This window comes from Sorex fumeus, unplaced genomic scaffold (genome assembly GCF_029834395.1).
Source record: "Sorex fumeus unplaced genomic scaffold, SorFum_2.1 ptg000122l, whole genome shotgun sequence".
NCBI classification, from domain to species: Eukaryota; Metazoa; Chordata; class Mammalia; order Eulipotyphla; family Soricidae; genus Sorex; species Sorex fumeus.
The window spans coordinates 20,771,667-20,786,763 of record NW_026606179.1 but is presented as its reverse complement, the minus strand read 5'-3'; the positions used below and the strand labels follow the sequence as shown (position 1 = coordinate 20,786,763).

The 15,097-nt window shown below is 44.7% G+C and overlaps 1 protein-coding gene across 1 annotated transcript in view; it reads left to right on the top strand.

The window, feature by feature from the left end:
* The first annotated feature begins 199 nt into the window (after positions 1-199).
* The window catches only part of ZNF260 (zinc finger protein 260), a 43,922-nt gene continuing 29,024 nt past the window's right edge, over positions 200-15,097 (top strand). Inside the window, exons 1-2 of the mRNA XM_056136525.1 lie at positions 200-254; positions 8,350-8,443. The gene's annotated coding sequence lies outside the window, so the exon portion shown is untranslated. The remainder of the gene's footprint in view (positions 255-8,349; positions 8,444-15,097) is intronic.

The window sequence follows — 15,097 nt, the reverse complement described above, 5'->3', positions numbered from 1 at the left end:
AGCGCCCCGGACCCAACGGCCTCACCCCGGCGCGGGCGGCCGTCTGCGCCTGCGCAGTTGGGCGGCGCCGGGCGCTCCCAGGAGTCTACGGGGCAGCGGGAGGCGAGCGCGCGTGCCGAGCCGCCCCCGCTCGCGTCAGCCTGTGTCACAAGGTACGCGTTTCCCGCTAGGATTCGACTCGCATCTTGGCCACCTGCACGGGCGTCACCCTCTGGATCCTCTGCCGCTAGCCGGCGGTCATCGTTTTCTGTCTGGTGAGTTGAGGGACCCGCGTGAGGCTGCGAGGCACGGAGGGATGGGGCGAGGGGAGGCTGGAGCCTCAGGCCGGCTGTGTCCCCCGCCCGGGGGGTCTTGGGGACGTATGCGGTTTCGTGGAAGCGTCGGTGTGGGGCGTCGCTCGAGAGTGTATTGTTAGAGAGTGTATATGCGTGTCAGTGTATGTGCTTGTGTGTGTCAGTATGCATGTGCGTGTCAGTGTGTGATTATAAGAGTATGTGTATGTCTGTGTGTGTGATTGTGTGTCATGTGTACGTAAATGTCAGTGTGCCTGATTATAAGAGCGTATGTGTATGTGTCAGAGTGTGATTGTGTGTGTCAGTGTATGTGAATGTCAGAGTGCATTATTATCAGAGCATATGTGTATGTTAGTGTATAGGATTGTGTCTGTGTGAGAAGAGTCAAACACTGACATAGTAAGATTATTGGACTACTTGTATGTCAGTGTGCCTGTGTGGATTATAGGTGTGTCAATGTATGTTAGTGTGTGAGAGCATATGTTTTGTCAGCGTGTGATTGTGTGATAAAAAGGAACACACTGGAGTTCAGTGTGTGTATGTTAGTGTATAATTATTAGACTATGTGCATGTCAGTGTGACTGATTATGAGTGTTCATGTTGTGTGGTTTATAAGTATGTCAGGTATGTCAATGTGATTGATTATAAGTATGCTAGTGTGTGATTATAAGACTATGTACATGTCAGGGTGTCTGATTATTAGTGTGTGTATCAGTGTGTGTATGTCAGAGTGTGTGATAAGAGCATATGAGCATAAATATAAGTTTGGCTACAAGTGTGCCAGCATGTAATCTCAGTATGTAATTATAAGAGTGTGTATGTTAATGTGTATATTAGTGTATGCGATTATCAGACTATGTACAGGTCACAGTGTGACTGTATAATTATGAGTGTCTATATGTATACCAGTGTGTGATTGCAAGAGTGTACATAGTGTGTGTGTCCTGGCTCTGGGCCTTTTGTTGTACTGTGGTCACTGTGGCTGTGGGGTGTGACTAACTGGAGATAAATAAAAGATTAGTCTAATGTCTTCCTTCGTTGTGGCAGCCTAGTTTGGCCTTGAGATTTTATCGGCCTCTCCTTTCTCATCCTTCTCAGTGCTGCCATGTCGGTGAAGCCTTCAGGGTCAGGTGAATGAGACCAGTTGTAATTACTGGTTTTGGCATATCGAATACACAATGGATAGCTTGCCAGGCTCTTCCGTACGGGCGAAATACTCTCGGTAGCTTGCCAGTCTTTCCGAAGGGATAGAGGCTTTTGAGGCGACCTCTAATCACCCTCGTAGGTGTTACCATATTTGAACCCTATCAAAGATGGTACGGCAATTCCGGAAGATGGGTATTTAGTGTCTTATGTGTCGCGTGGCCACTTTGCGGCCGCGCGGGTCCGGAAAGCGTCCTGGAGTGTGGCGGCGGCTGGGTAGTGGAGGTAGTGTCGGTAGTGGAGGTCTGCCAGTGGGGTGTTTATCTGGTCCCGGTAGGGGTAGGGTGGGTCTTCTGTGTGCAGTCCGATTCCTGGGTCTCTAGTGGTTGGTAGAAGCAGACAGGGCAGGGTAGGGTGGGGCTCCTGATTAGAATCCCTTTGTCACCTGTGGTTGGTGGGAGCAAGCAGAGAATCTTTGTTCCTGGGTCCGTTGAGCCTGGAGTCCAAGGTCTTAGAAAGTTCCGCTTTTCTTGTTCTGTGGGTCTTCAGTCATGCGTGAGTCTTGGCCGGAGCTGTCACATGGGTCCGGAAAGTGTCCTGGAGTGTGGCAGCGGCTGGGTAGTGGAGGTAGGAAGACAAAAATGATCGTCTGTACTTTCAGTGCACGTACGCTAGCATCAGATGCATCCATCGAGGACCTGATGGTACAAGCGCGAATGATCAAGTACGACATCATTGGTCTGACCGAGACAAGAAGGCACGAATCTCATCATTCCGTTTTCGACACTGGAGAAGAATTGTTCCTCGGAACATGTGATAAAAGAGGTGCCGGAGGCGTCGGTGTCCTTGTCAACATAAACTTGGCCATGAGCATTGTTTCATTCGAATGCCTAACAACCCGAATCGGACGTTTACATTTGAATAGATGTGGCTCACTGCCGGAAGTTTCTATGTTTGTTGTCTATGCACCAACATCTCATTATAATGAAAGAGAAATCGAGAAGTTCTACATGGAGCTGGAGAAGTTCTATAAAGAAGACCACACCTTCTACAAGATCATTGTGGGTGATTTTAATGCCAAGATAGGACCGAGAAGATCAGCTGAAGAATTCACATCAGGACCCATGGCCTAGAATGGAACGAACAGGGTGAGAGACTGTCTGAGTTCATCATGTCGACCAAGACCATTCATGGTAACTCACAGTTCCAGAAGGCAGAATCTAAACGATGGACATGGGAGTCTCCTGATGGACATGGGAGTCTCCCGGTGGACGATTCCACAACGAAATAGACCACATCATATTCAATCGACGGTTTTGCCTGACTGATGTTGCTGTTGTCCCAAAATTCTGAATGGGATCGGACCACCATCTCCTTCGTGCAAAATTCTACTTCACAGAGCGGGGAGAAAGGGCTGCAAAGTTTAAAAAGAGAACAACCATCAACTGGGAGCTCTTTGGCACTATTGCGGCAACATGGAAGATGCCATTGTTGACAATATTGACGAGGAATATGATCGACTGGTTCAGCACCTCCATGATTGTGCGAGGAACGCCAAGAGAGAGATAGCCACAAAAAAACGCCTGTCTTCGAAAACTCTTGAGCTTATTCGCCAATGTGGTTTGGCGCATGCCTCAGGCAACCGCAAGCTAACATCCAAGCTCGCAAAGCAGTGCAGAGATGCGATAAAGGAAGACCTCAAAGAGAGAAGAGCAGAAGTGCTGGTAGATGCGGCAGAAGCCAGGAAAAGTATTCGTAACACCCGCCTGTCCTTTGCCAACTACAAGACCAAGATGACTGCCCTCCGACGTGCTGATGGATCCATCACATCCTCCAGAACGGCAATGGAGAAGATTATCCATGACTTCTACTCAGATCTCTTCGATAGCCATGTCCACTTGCCGACATACCAAATTCCACAGGATGGATATGTCGTTCCCAATGTTCTCCCTTCCGAAATCTGACATGCCATTTCGTCAGTAAAGAAACGAACAGCACCTGGCCCAGACAAGGTCAGACCTGAACACCTGAAGAACCTGCCGTCAGTACTCATCAATACACTGGCTTGGCTCTTCACTCGCTACCTGTCTGAATGCAAGGTTCCGTCCCAGTGGAAAACCAGCAGGACCATACTACTGTTCAAGAAGGGAGACATCCATGACAGTGGCAACTATCGCCCGATCTGCCTATTATCTGTCATCTACAAGTTGTTCACTCGAGTCATCCTAAATAGGATTGGCAGAACACAAGATGAAGGACAACCATGCGAGCAAGCCGGGTTCCGCAAAGGATTCAGCGCCATCGACCATATCCACACAATAACCAAGCTCATTGAGGTTTCTCGGGAGTTCAAGATGCCGCTCTGTTTAACGTTCGTTGATTTAAAGAAGTCCTTTGATTCTGTTGAGACGGAAGTGGTCATTGAAGCCCTAGCCAATCAGGGCATTCAAGCCCAATACATCAAGATCCTCCGTGAGCTGTATTGCGGATTCACTACCAAGATCTCACCATTCTACAAAGAAGTAATCATTGATGTCAAGAGAGGGGTTTGGCAGGGTGATACCATTTCACCGAAACTCTTCAGTGCCACCCTCGAGAACATCATGCGACGACTGGAATGGGAAGGAATGGGAGTGAAGATAGATGGTCGGCAACTACACCACCTCCGCTTTGCTGATGACATTGTTTTAATAACACCTGCCGAACCAAACACCAAACCAAACATCAGCCAAGCGGCACAAATGCTGGCCGACTTTGACTGTGAGTGTGGAAAGGTAGGACTACAGCTGAATCTTATGAAGACAATGTTTAAGAGAAACAGCCTCGTTCCTGATGCCCCATTCGCTCTTAATGAACGACCATCTCCGAATGTAACAGCTATGTGTACCTGGGTCGAGAAGTCAACATGACAAATGACCTGGCACCCGAGCTGCGCAGGAGGAAGAGAGCGGCTTGGAACGCCTTCAAGAACGTCGAAGAAATAGCTAAGAGGACGAAGAACCTCAGGCTCCGGGCACATGTCTTTGATTCCGCTGTTCTTCCTGCATTAACATATGCCTCAGATACCTGGGCCCTACGCAAACAGAATGAGAACGCTATTCAGGTCTCCCAAAGAAGAATTGAAAGAGCTATGCTTGGAATATCACGTTTCACTCAAATGAGAGAAAGAATCCGGAGTTCCGACATCTGTTGACGATCAAGAATCAGGGACGCTGTCTCGTTTGCCAAGGTGTCAAAAATCAGATGGGCTGGTCACGTAATGAGATTTAAAGATGACCGCTGGACTAGAGCTGTTACCGACTGGATCCCACGGGATGTCAAAAGACCGCGTGGCCGCCCACCTACCAGATGGTCAGACTTCTTCATCAAGATCATGAACGATCGGTTTGAGGCTCTTCATGTTCCCAGAGCGAACAGATGCCATTGGGGTACACTAGCACGCGACAGGGACAAATGGAGACGTTACTGGTGCCCACTCGAGCAAATCAACAACTAACGTGAAGTTAAGTGATTAAGTGATTAAGTCTAATGTAGGTTTGTGGGTTTGTTTATTGTTAGAGAGCGGAGTTTCAGTTTTACAGTTTTGGAAGAATCTGTGAATCCGTTCCATCCATCCCCTCTTCCCCATATATACCCTTGCCTACCCAACTGTTTCAAATATTTCCAGGTCCTTGTTAGTCTCTCTGTCCTTCAGCAGGGCTCCTTGTGTAAGTTGCCCAACCTCAGGCTTGATTACCAGTAACCATACTGTACTTAAGCATAGTGTGTGCTGGAACTGCTTGCAATTTCTATAATTTCTTGGCATGGGGTTTTCTTCTCTGCCTCTGTTATTTCCATGCAGAAATGTAAGCTGTATGGAAATTCCTGTCAAGGGAAACTGAATATATGAGACTAGAATAGAAGTTCCAAGGAAGAAAGCAGTTTTGTATTTGTTTGTTAGGATAGTCTTAAAATTGGGTTTACCTCCAAGTCAGGGTCTTGAAAGGTATCATTTTGAGGCATCAAGAACAGAGTTCCTTCCTCAAAAGAGTTGTTTGCTTTCTTTTTGTTTATTGACCACACCTGCCAGCGTTCAGGGATTACTCCTTGCACTCAGGAATAATCCTGATGAGTCTTGGTGGACCATTTATGACTCTGCTCAGGGGATGAACTTGAGTTGGCCACGTGCAACTCAAGTGTCTTACCTGTTGCACTATCTCTCCAGCTCTCCAAGGAGTTCTTTTTTGGGGGGAATGGGTGCAAAGGCGGCAGGCACACCTGGAGGGGTGAGGCCACAAAACAAAAGTGAGAGAGAGAGTGAGAGTGAAAGAGAGAGAGAGAGAGAAGAGATTATGAAGATGGATTCTTATCTTTCCCACTACCTCATCAAATGATCAAATGTCCTCCCTACATTAGTTTTTTATATATATATATATATATATATATATATATATAACTACTTAACGTTAACAGCCCACTGGGGAAGTTTTGTCTAAGCATCTCATGATGCAGAAATGGCTCAATTTTATGTGGTGATTTGTAACAAAGAATTCAATGCTTAGGGCAAATTATATATTAAGATAGTTTAGAGCTGTTTTCAAAAATAAGGAAATCTTTTGTTTTGGAGATATATAGAATAAGAATATTATTTGAGGTATGTACGAAGGCAATACTTCTTTAAACATTATTTGGTACAGTTTTATTTTTAAACCAACCATAATGTGTAGTCTTAAAAATTTCTAAAGACAAAAAAATTCTCTTATATAAAAATATCATGGGGGTATGGTGCCGCCAGCAGGTCAATCTGTACCTGTGAGACGAGTGCATCAGCAGTCTGATGGTGCCTTCAAACTTCCAGATACCCCAAAATTGCTGCTGTGCCTTTGGCCAGACCCCAAAACTTGGGGCAAAGTTTACCAAGAAAGTTAACGGCCAAAAGTTAGGTATGTGGGAAACACACCCACAAACCACCTCCGGCTCAGCTATATAGTAGGAGGCAGGGCCTCTTTGGTTCCTGATCGAACTGTTTAATGGCCATGATCCCAGAGACTCAGAAACAAATCTCGAAACCAGCGGCTTTTGGCAGAAATGTGTTCGGTCCCTGCAGTAGGTTACCGGTGCTGGGTCAACCCAGGTGGGAAAAGGTTTCATGCCTTGGCCTGTTCCCCCCAGCGGCCCAGTGGCTGCCATCCTTCTGAGGCCACTGGACAGTAAGGTTTGGGCCCCCAGTGATGAGACACGCATGGCCTCACGGGATGGGGGTGGAGCCGGGCCTGTCCCCCCCACCCCAAGGAGATCCCAAGTCATCGCCCACGAACGGCCTCTCTGGCTCCTGATCAAGCTACTTAACGGCCATGATCCTAGGGACTCAGAAACAAATCTCGAAACCCAGTGGCTTTTGGCAGAAATACAGCAGGACCCCGCAGTAGGTTACTGTCGCTGGGCCACCCTAGGCGGCAAAGGGTGCTATCCCTCTGCCTGCTTCCCCCTGGCGGCTTGGTGGCCGTCATCCTCCAGAGGCCACTGGACAGTCAGGCTTGGGCCCGCAGTGACAAAACTTGTTGGGCCTCACGGGATGGGGGTGGAGCCGGGCCTGTCCTCCCCACCCCAATGAGACCCCAAGTCATTGCCCATGAATGGCCTCTCTGGCTCCTGATCAAGCTGCTTAACAGCCTTGATCCCAGAGACTCAGAAAGAAATCTTGAAACCCAGTGACTTTTGGCAGAAATGCGTCCGGACCCCACAGGAGGTTACTGTCATCGGCCCCCCCCAGGGAGCAAAGAGTGTTGTCCCTCCGCTTTCTCCCCCTTGGCGGCTCGGTGGCCGTCATCCTCCAGGGGCCATTGAACAGTCAGTTCTGAGCCTGCAGTGACAAAACTTGCTGGGCCTCACAGGATGGGGGTGGAGCCGGTCCTGCTCTCCCCATCCCAACGAGACCCCAAGTCATCACCCACGAACGGCCTCTCTGGCTCCTGATCAAGCTGCTCAACGGCCATGATCCCAGAGACTCAGGAGCAAATCTCGAAACCCAGTGGCTTTTGGCAGAAATCCCTCCAGATTTAAGTGTTAAAATTTCAGAATTTCAAAATCACATGGCCCTACTGCAGCCACACGATATCATATGTTATTCATAACCAGCAATAGAACAAATTGTCTATTGTTGCCTTTTCAGCAGATCTGAGTGTTGGGGTAAAATCTCAAATAATAATGGTGAGTCTGGTGTCAAAATGCTGAATGTGATCAAAGTAGAGAGAGTAATGTGGAAATCATCTGCCCCACAGGTAGGGGGAGGGAGTGGGATGGGGGTATACTGGGGTTGTTGGGGGTGGAGAATGGCACTTGGTGAAGGTACGGATGTTTCATTGTATGACCGAGACTTAGACTCGAAAGCTTTGTAACTTCTCTCACGGTAATTCAATAAATAAAATTATAAAAAATGAAAAAAATCAATTGTAGGGACTAGAATAATAACAACAGTAGGGCATTTGCTTGCATGCGGCTGACCCGGGTTTGATCCCTAGTGTCCCATATGGCCCATATGGTCCTCTGAGCCCATCCATGAGTGAAGAGCCACATGTAAGCCCTGAGTACCACTGGGTGTGTTTTAAGGAGAAACAAACAGAAAATGCCTTTGTCCTAATTATCCCAATAGTATAGTTCTCTCACTAGGGGCAGGGGTCGAAGGATGGCAAGGAAGCCTGTGTTCTTGGCTGTGCCAGTTTGGAATACTTTTTTTCTTTTTTTTTTTTCACTAAGATGGGATGGGCAAGGAACTGCCAGGGTTACTACATACTCTCACAATTTTTAAGTTTAAATAAGTTTTCTTGAACCTGGTCCAAGAAAAGAAATGAATTTATTCTTTTGCTATATGTTCTTGATGTCATTTCCAGTAATTAAATGGCTATTGTTTTCTACCTATAATTTTTTTTACCAGTTTCACTTGGGAACAAATCCTTGGAATTCCTCATGTTCTCCTGCCAAAAATGAAGTTCCCTGACCAGTTCTTCATAGATCTAATTATGAACCATGTAAGTTGATAATTCTGTCTCCTATGTGATCATTTTATTTTTCCTGAATCATCCTACCCAAAATTAGCCACTTTAGTGAGTAGCTTTTCCTTATAGTTTTTAACTTTCCAGAGAGGTTTGTGGCTAAGCATATAGACCTGTCTGTTTTCTAAATGATGTTTAGCACACCGCTTGAGCAAATTGATGAACAACGGGAGGACAGTGTTTGTTTGTTTTGTTTTTTTAACACACCAATATATTCATTGTTTTGTCAACAACTATGTAATCAAAATGGAACTTTAGGTGAACACATTTGCCATCTTTTTTATATTCCTGGATAGATTTAAAACATTTGTTAAAATAAAGTACTGTACCGAGAGTATCTCGCCTGCACGGCAGAGCCTGCCAGGCTCGCCGTGGCGTATTTGATATGCCAAAAACAGTAATAATAAGTCTCACAATGGAGATGTTACTGGTGCCTGCTCGAGCAAATTGGTGAACAATGGGAAGACTGCTACAGTGCTACAGATTTACATAGTTTTTATAGTTGTGTTTTTAGGTGTGCAATGTTCTAGCACCAGTCCCATCATCAGTATCCATTTCCCTCACCCAGTGTCCCTATACTGATAGTTCCTCTGTACTATTACTCAGACCCCCTTACCCCGTTTTCTTTCCTTTCCTGTCTTTCTCCTTCCTATACTCTGAGATCAATGGTTATCTAAGTATCCCTCTTTAATACGTTGGACTCCCACATTTAGTTATTCTGTATACCATAAATAAATGAAATCATGCTTTTTGTCTTTCTGACCTTACTTAACATTATATTCTCCTGTTGGAATTCTTCCTAATGCTGCTCCCTGAATACCTGGTCTTTTGTGCTTGTGAGAAAGCTCCGAGCACCTGGCTTAAAGGAGGGTAAGCTGTCGCGAGGGGAACAGACATTCCCCCTCTTACAGTTATCATGGCTTGATGGTCTTGCAACTGCCGGCAGCTGGGGCTTGAGGCAGGGGGAGCCAACACTTGTGGTATCTGTAAAGCTTATTGTTCCACTTCTGTATTATCTCATAGAAATCGCGTGACACCTCGTGACACTCTGTCCCATGTAGTTCATGTAACCATTGATTTCACCTTCCTCTTCCCATCCTGTGATCCACGTGTAGTGTATCTTTATCTGCCATATATATAGTCATTATCCCTCCAGTATACTTTGTCATATGATCATCAGTCTGTGACCCACGTGAATGGTACCTCCCAGCTTATCCATTGCATGCGTATCTTTGAGCTATCAGCCTAGATCACATCAGAGTCTCTGTGCTCCCAGGTCTTCCCATGTTTGCAGGACGACTATATTTTCCTATGGCTGGAGAATAGTACACTGGGTAGGGTGCTTGCCTTGCATATGGCCAACCTGGGTTCAATTCCTAGCATCCCATAGGGTTCCAAACTAAGCCCTGCCTGGAGTGTTTCCTGAGTACAGAGCTAGGAGTAAGCCCTGAGCACAGCCAGGTGTGGCCCCAAAACAAAACCAAACAAACGTTATGTCCTCGAGTTATATCCAGATTGCAGCGAATTGCATGATTTCATTGTTCCTTGTAGCTGCATAGTATTCCATTGTGCATATATGCCACACCTTTGTTATCTACTCATTTGTCATTGGAACACCTACTTGGTTTCATTATGTCACATGATGCAATGAACAGTGGTGTTCATATGTCCTTTTGAAAGAATGTTTTTGTGTCCTGGGGGTAGATACCCAGAAGTTTTTTTTTTATCTTAGAAGTTCTTTTTTTTTCAGGGAGGGAGGGCATACCCAGCAGTGCTCAGGGATCACTCTATGTCCATGATGGTGGGGTTTGGGGAACACATGGTGCTAGAATTTGAACACAGTCAGCCATGTGCAAGGCAAGCACCTTACCTGCTCTTTCATCACTTTCGCCCAGCTTGTTTTGATCATAGAGTTACTTGTAGGTAGATGATGCGTGACTGCTTCGCTCACTTAATGAAAATAAGTTTTGGGTGCTAGTTTTCAAACAAGAACTGCTACATCTTTTAGACCCTTTATTAATATTATTTGGGATTCTTCTACAGCTTTTTTTTTTTGTTTTTGTTTTTGTTTTTTGTTTGTTTTTTTTTTTTTTTTTAGTCACAGTTGGCAGTGTTCAGGTCTTATTCCTAGCTCTGCACTAAGGGATCACTCCTGGCAGGCTCAGGGGACCATATCTGATACCATGGCTCGAATCCGGGTTGGCTGTGTGCCAGGCAAACACTGTACTATAATTCCAGCCCCTACGGTTTTCTTTTTCAGCGGGTAGGGAGTTCGCCTTACACGCGGCCAACATGGCCGACCCGAGTTCGATTCCTCCGCCCCTCTCGGAGAGCCCAGCAAGCTACCGAGAGTATTCAATATGCCAGACACAGTAACAACAAAGTCTCCAATGGAGACGTTACTGGGCCCGCTCGAGCAAATCGACGATCAACGGGAGGGCCTTTAACTAGGGCTGGAGTGATAGCACAGCGGTAGGGCGTTCGCCTTACAAGCGGCCAACATGGGCCACCCGAGTTCGATTCCTCCGCCCCTCTCGGAGAGCCCGGCAAGCTACCGAGAGTATTCGATATGCCAAACACAGTAACAACAAAGTCTCCAATGGAGACGTTACTGGGCCCGCTCGAGCAAATCGACGATCAACGGGAGGGCCTTTACCTTTACCTTAATCTATGACATTTTTATTTCAGTTCCCACTTCACATTAGTTAATTCTTCAGAAACCCACTTCTTTGTCATCCTCACCCATACTCAGGTTTAAATTACTGTCAACTGAAACACAACCTGTTGATTTCTGAAACCTTCTCATCCTTGGCAAATCTTTTGAAGTAGTCCTGGACAGACCAGTTAGTAGGTTGCCAGAACATGCTTCTTTATGACATCACTGCAGGCTCACACAGGGTTCTGATGTAGTCATGGAGCTGTAATCCTTCCAGAATTGCACTGCTGTCTTTCTCAATTGCAGCAACAGCCAGGACAAATGTCTTGCTCAAGAAGGAGACTTTATTTTTTTTAATAGTGAGACACCATGAGGTATAGTTGTAGACTTACAAATTTTGTACTTGGGTTTCAATTATACAATAATCAAATACCCATCCCTCCACTAGTGCCCATTTCCCACCACCACAGATCCCAGTATCCCTCCCACCCCCTATCCCCCCATCCCACTCTGCCTCTGTGGCAGGGCATTCCCAAGAAGGAGACTTTTATGTTATGTTATTTTATTTTATTTTTTATCTTCAGTCAAGATTTATTGTGCATGTTACATTCAGCCAGTCAAGAACAGAAATAGTCCAGGATGTTAGGTCTGGGGCAAAGGGCTGAAAGGGGACTAAATTGGAGGGCCTCACAAAGGTGGTGGTGGAGATCAGATGTTCCAGATCCAGTGAGATGAATTCCAAGAGAGCACAGTGTTAGTAGATTCTACAACTGTCCCAGGCCTCAGCCATTCTTTGCTTATGCTCCTGCGGCCTCCACAGTGCACAAGATCGCAGTTTACTTGGACCTCTGCCTCATCTTTCTTCTTTTGCGCTTCAGCCTGCGCATTCGCTTCTTCCTCCACTTAGCTCTCAAGGTGCAGAGGCCGCTGAGAAGATGGCACTACGGCCGAGAGCAAGAAGGAGACTTTTAAAAGCTGTTAAAACTCCTGATCCATTTGTTTCTTTATTCTTTTCTTTTCTTTTTTTTTTTTTTTTTTTTTTTTACTTTTTGGGTCACATCTGGTGATGCTCAGGGGTTACTCCTGGCTTTGCACTCAGGAATCACTCCTGGCGGTGCTCGGGGGACCATATGGGATGCTGGGAATCGAACCCGGGTCGGCCGCGTGCAAGGCAAATGCCCTACCCGCTGTACTATTGCTCCAGCCCCTTATTTGTTTCTTTGAAGATGTGATGTTTGGAGAGTGAGACATTAATTTAATATTGAGATGAAGACACTAATAAAAAAAGTCTGAGAGAATTATTAAATATAAATCAATTCCATAAAGGTAAATGTCATGTCATTCTTTTTTTTGTTTTGTTTTTGGGCCATACCTGGCGGTGGGTCTGCACTTAGAAATTAGTCCTTGAGTGTGAGTTTCAAAGAAGAAGCATAGGCACACAGGACTCGAGCGTTCCATGGCTGAGAATCGCCTTCCCAGGCCGAACAATGGCAACAGATGGGGAAGGACTGGGGAACGGAGAAACAGGGACTAGGCCTCAGGCTGGTCCATTTATTTTCTCTCCTCCCCAGCACAGTCCGATCTCTCCCCTTACAGCACAGTTGTAGTCATAGTTTTGGTTGTAGTCCCAGTCATCAGTACTTCCATCATCCTAATCTCCTCGTAGACCTCAAAGACCTCTTTGTAGTCTAGTTTCTATCTTCTTAGTCCTCCTTTAGTCCTCGTATATTCCTTATATTTCCCTCTTTCCCCTTTATAGCGTAGTTATATAGAAATCATGGAGGTACACATAGGTAGGATTGAACATTGTAATAATAACAAACAGAGGTAAAGCCACTCTTTCAAGGGAAGTTCTAGGGGATTAACTCAAGGACAAAAGGCTTCAGTACTTTAGATTACTAGGAGATCCACTTAAGGGCAGGATTCAATCTAGGGTGTACTGCTTTCTCCTTTCCTCAGCTAGCAATCCATTTAAATAATCATTGTAAATTCACTTCTTATAGTATTTCTAGTCATTTTGTTTGAACTCAGTAAGAGATATATTAAGCTTAAAGGCTGGTTCTTCCTGGGGACATCTCGCAATAGCTTAGACTATAGTCCTCAGGCCAGGTTACTCTTTCCTAACCCCAGCAGGGTCCTTATTCATTTACTTCTTTTTGGATCATGACAGTCTCAACTTAATATACTAACTTAATACTCTTAACTTAATATATTTCTTATAGCTCTTTGCTTGTCTCTTTTCGATACCAGGGGAGCTTACGCTTGCCCTGGATCCATCCAGTTCCTTGATTGGGACCCTCCTTTTGGGGGTGTTAGAAAGTAAAGGCAACTGAGGCTTAAGTAAATATGATGAAGTAAATATTTATTTGGAGTCAATTAACGCCCATGTTACAAAGCATAGCATCAATTTTCTTCCTGTGTCTATACAAAGAGGTCATTGCTAAACCATGCAAATGACATAAAGGAAGGAGAAAAGCAATATAGGATTATTAGTGCTTGATGAAATTGGGTGTGCTTCAGGGGCACTGTTGTGGGTGTAACTCAATAAACCTAAGCTCCCTACAGGAGGTGCAAGACAACCCAATGTTATCCAACACTTGAGAAATTAGTCCATGAATTCTGGTCTCAGGGGACTATATGGGATGATAGGAATAGAACCTGGGTTGGCCATGTGCTAGGCAACCATTGTACTGTTGCTTCAGCTCTTCTATTTTTATTATTAAATGAATCTTCATAAAAATTTTCCATAGAGGCTGTACCAAGGAACATTCCCAATCAAGCATTACATTCTTTTTGCTATAGGCCATTCTGACTCATAAGAGGTGATATCTCATTATGGCTTTAATTTGCTTAATAAGTAGTGCTGACTGTTTCTTCAAGTATTTGTGAGCTATTGTATATCTTTGGAGAAGCAGCTATTCAAGTCTTTGCATCATTCCCCCACCAACACCATTTTTGTTGTTGAGTGAATTTTATATATTTTTGGATATTGGCCCCTTGTCAAATATATAATGTGCAAATGTCTTCACCAATTATTAGGTTGCCTTTTAATTTGATGGAGTCCTAATTGCTTATTCTTGCCTTTGTATCCCTTGCAAATAAAATTATATCTGTATACAACTCTGGTGAAAAGGTTCTACTAAATTGTATTACCTATGGTTTCTTTGGTTTCTTAACTAGTATCCAAAACTTTGATCCATCTTAATTTGTGTATGGTATTAGTCATCTTTCTCCTCTTTCTCTCAAATCAGGATCTCCTATATACATAGCATGCCATTTTTCTGATTGTTTGTTCCTGGTTTAGTCTTAGAAATTTATAAGATTATAAAAAAAATTGTCCATTTTTTCTAAATTCCTCAAATTGCTTGCATATAGATATTCATGATAATTCTTAGGATCTTTTGTTTCTACAAGCTTTTGTTTCTACAATATTGCTTGTAACTTTTCTTCTTTTATTGTGTGTGTTCAGTCTAGTGAGGAATTTATTAATATTTTCAAAGAACTACTCTTGGTTTCATTGATCTTTTGAATCATGTTTTTGGTTCTTGGTGGGGGATTGGATGCTGGGCATGCCTGGCAGTGCTCAGGGTCTACCTCACCAGTATTGGGGGTCGAGGTAACTCTGGGCCAGCGACTGGATCAGGCCGCCCTCCCACACGCAGAGCATGTGGACTAGCCAACTGAGCTGTCTCCTTGTCTGGCGCTTATTTTGTTTCTTCATAATTTATTTCTGCTCTTATTTCCTTCTTGCTTTTTTTTTTATTCCCTTCAGATATAAGCCTGAATGGTTTGAGGTTTTTTTTTTTTTTTTCACTGTGGGCCTCTACCTTGGCAAACTTCCCTTTGCAGTCCATATTATCTGGTAGCTTATATTTTCTTCTTGGTTGTTCTCCAGGTATTTTATTTCTCCCTATTTCTTTGTTAATACAAAGTTACTCAGAAGTTGGGCTAGAGATAGTATAGTGGATTAGGTG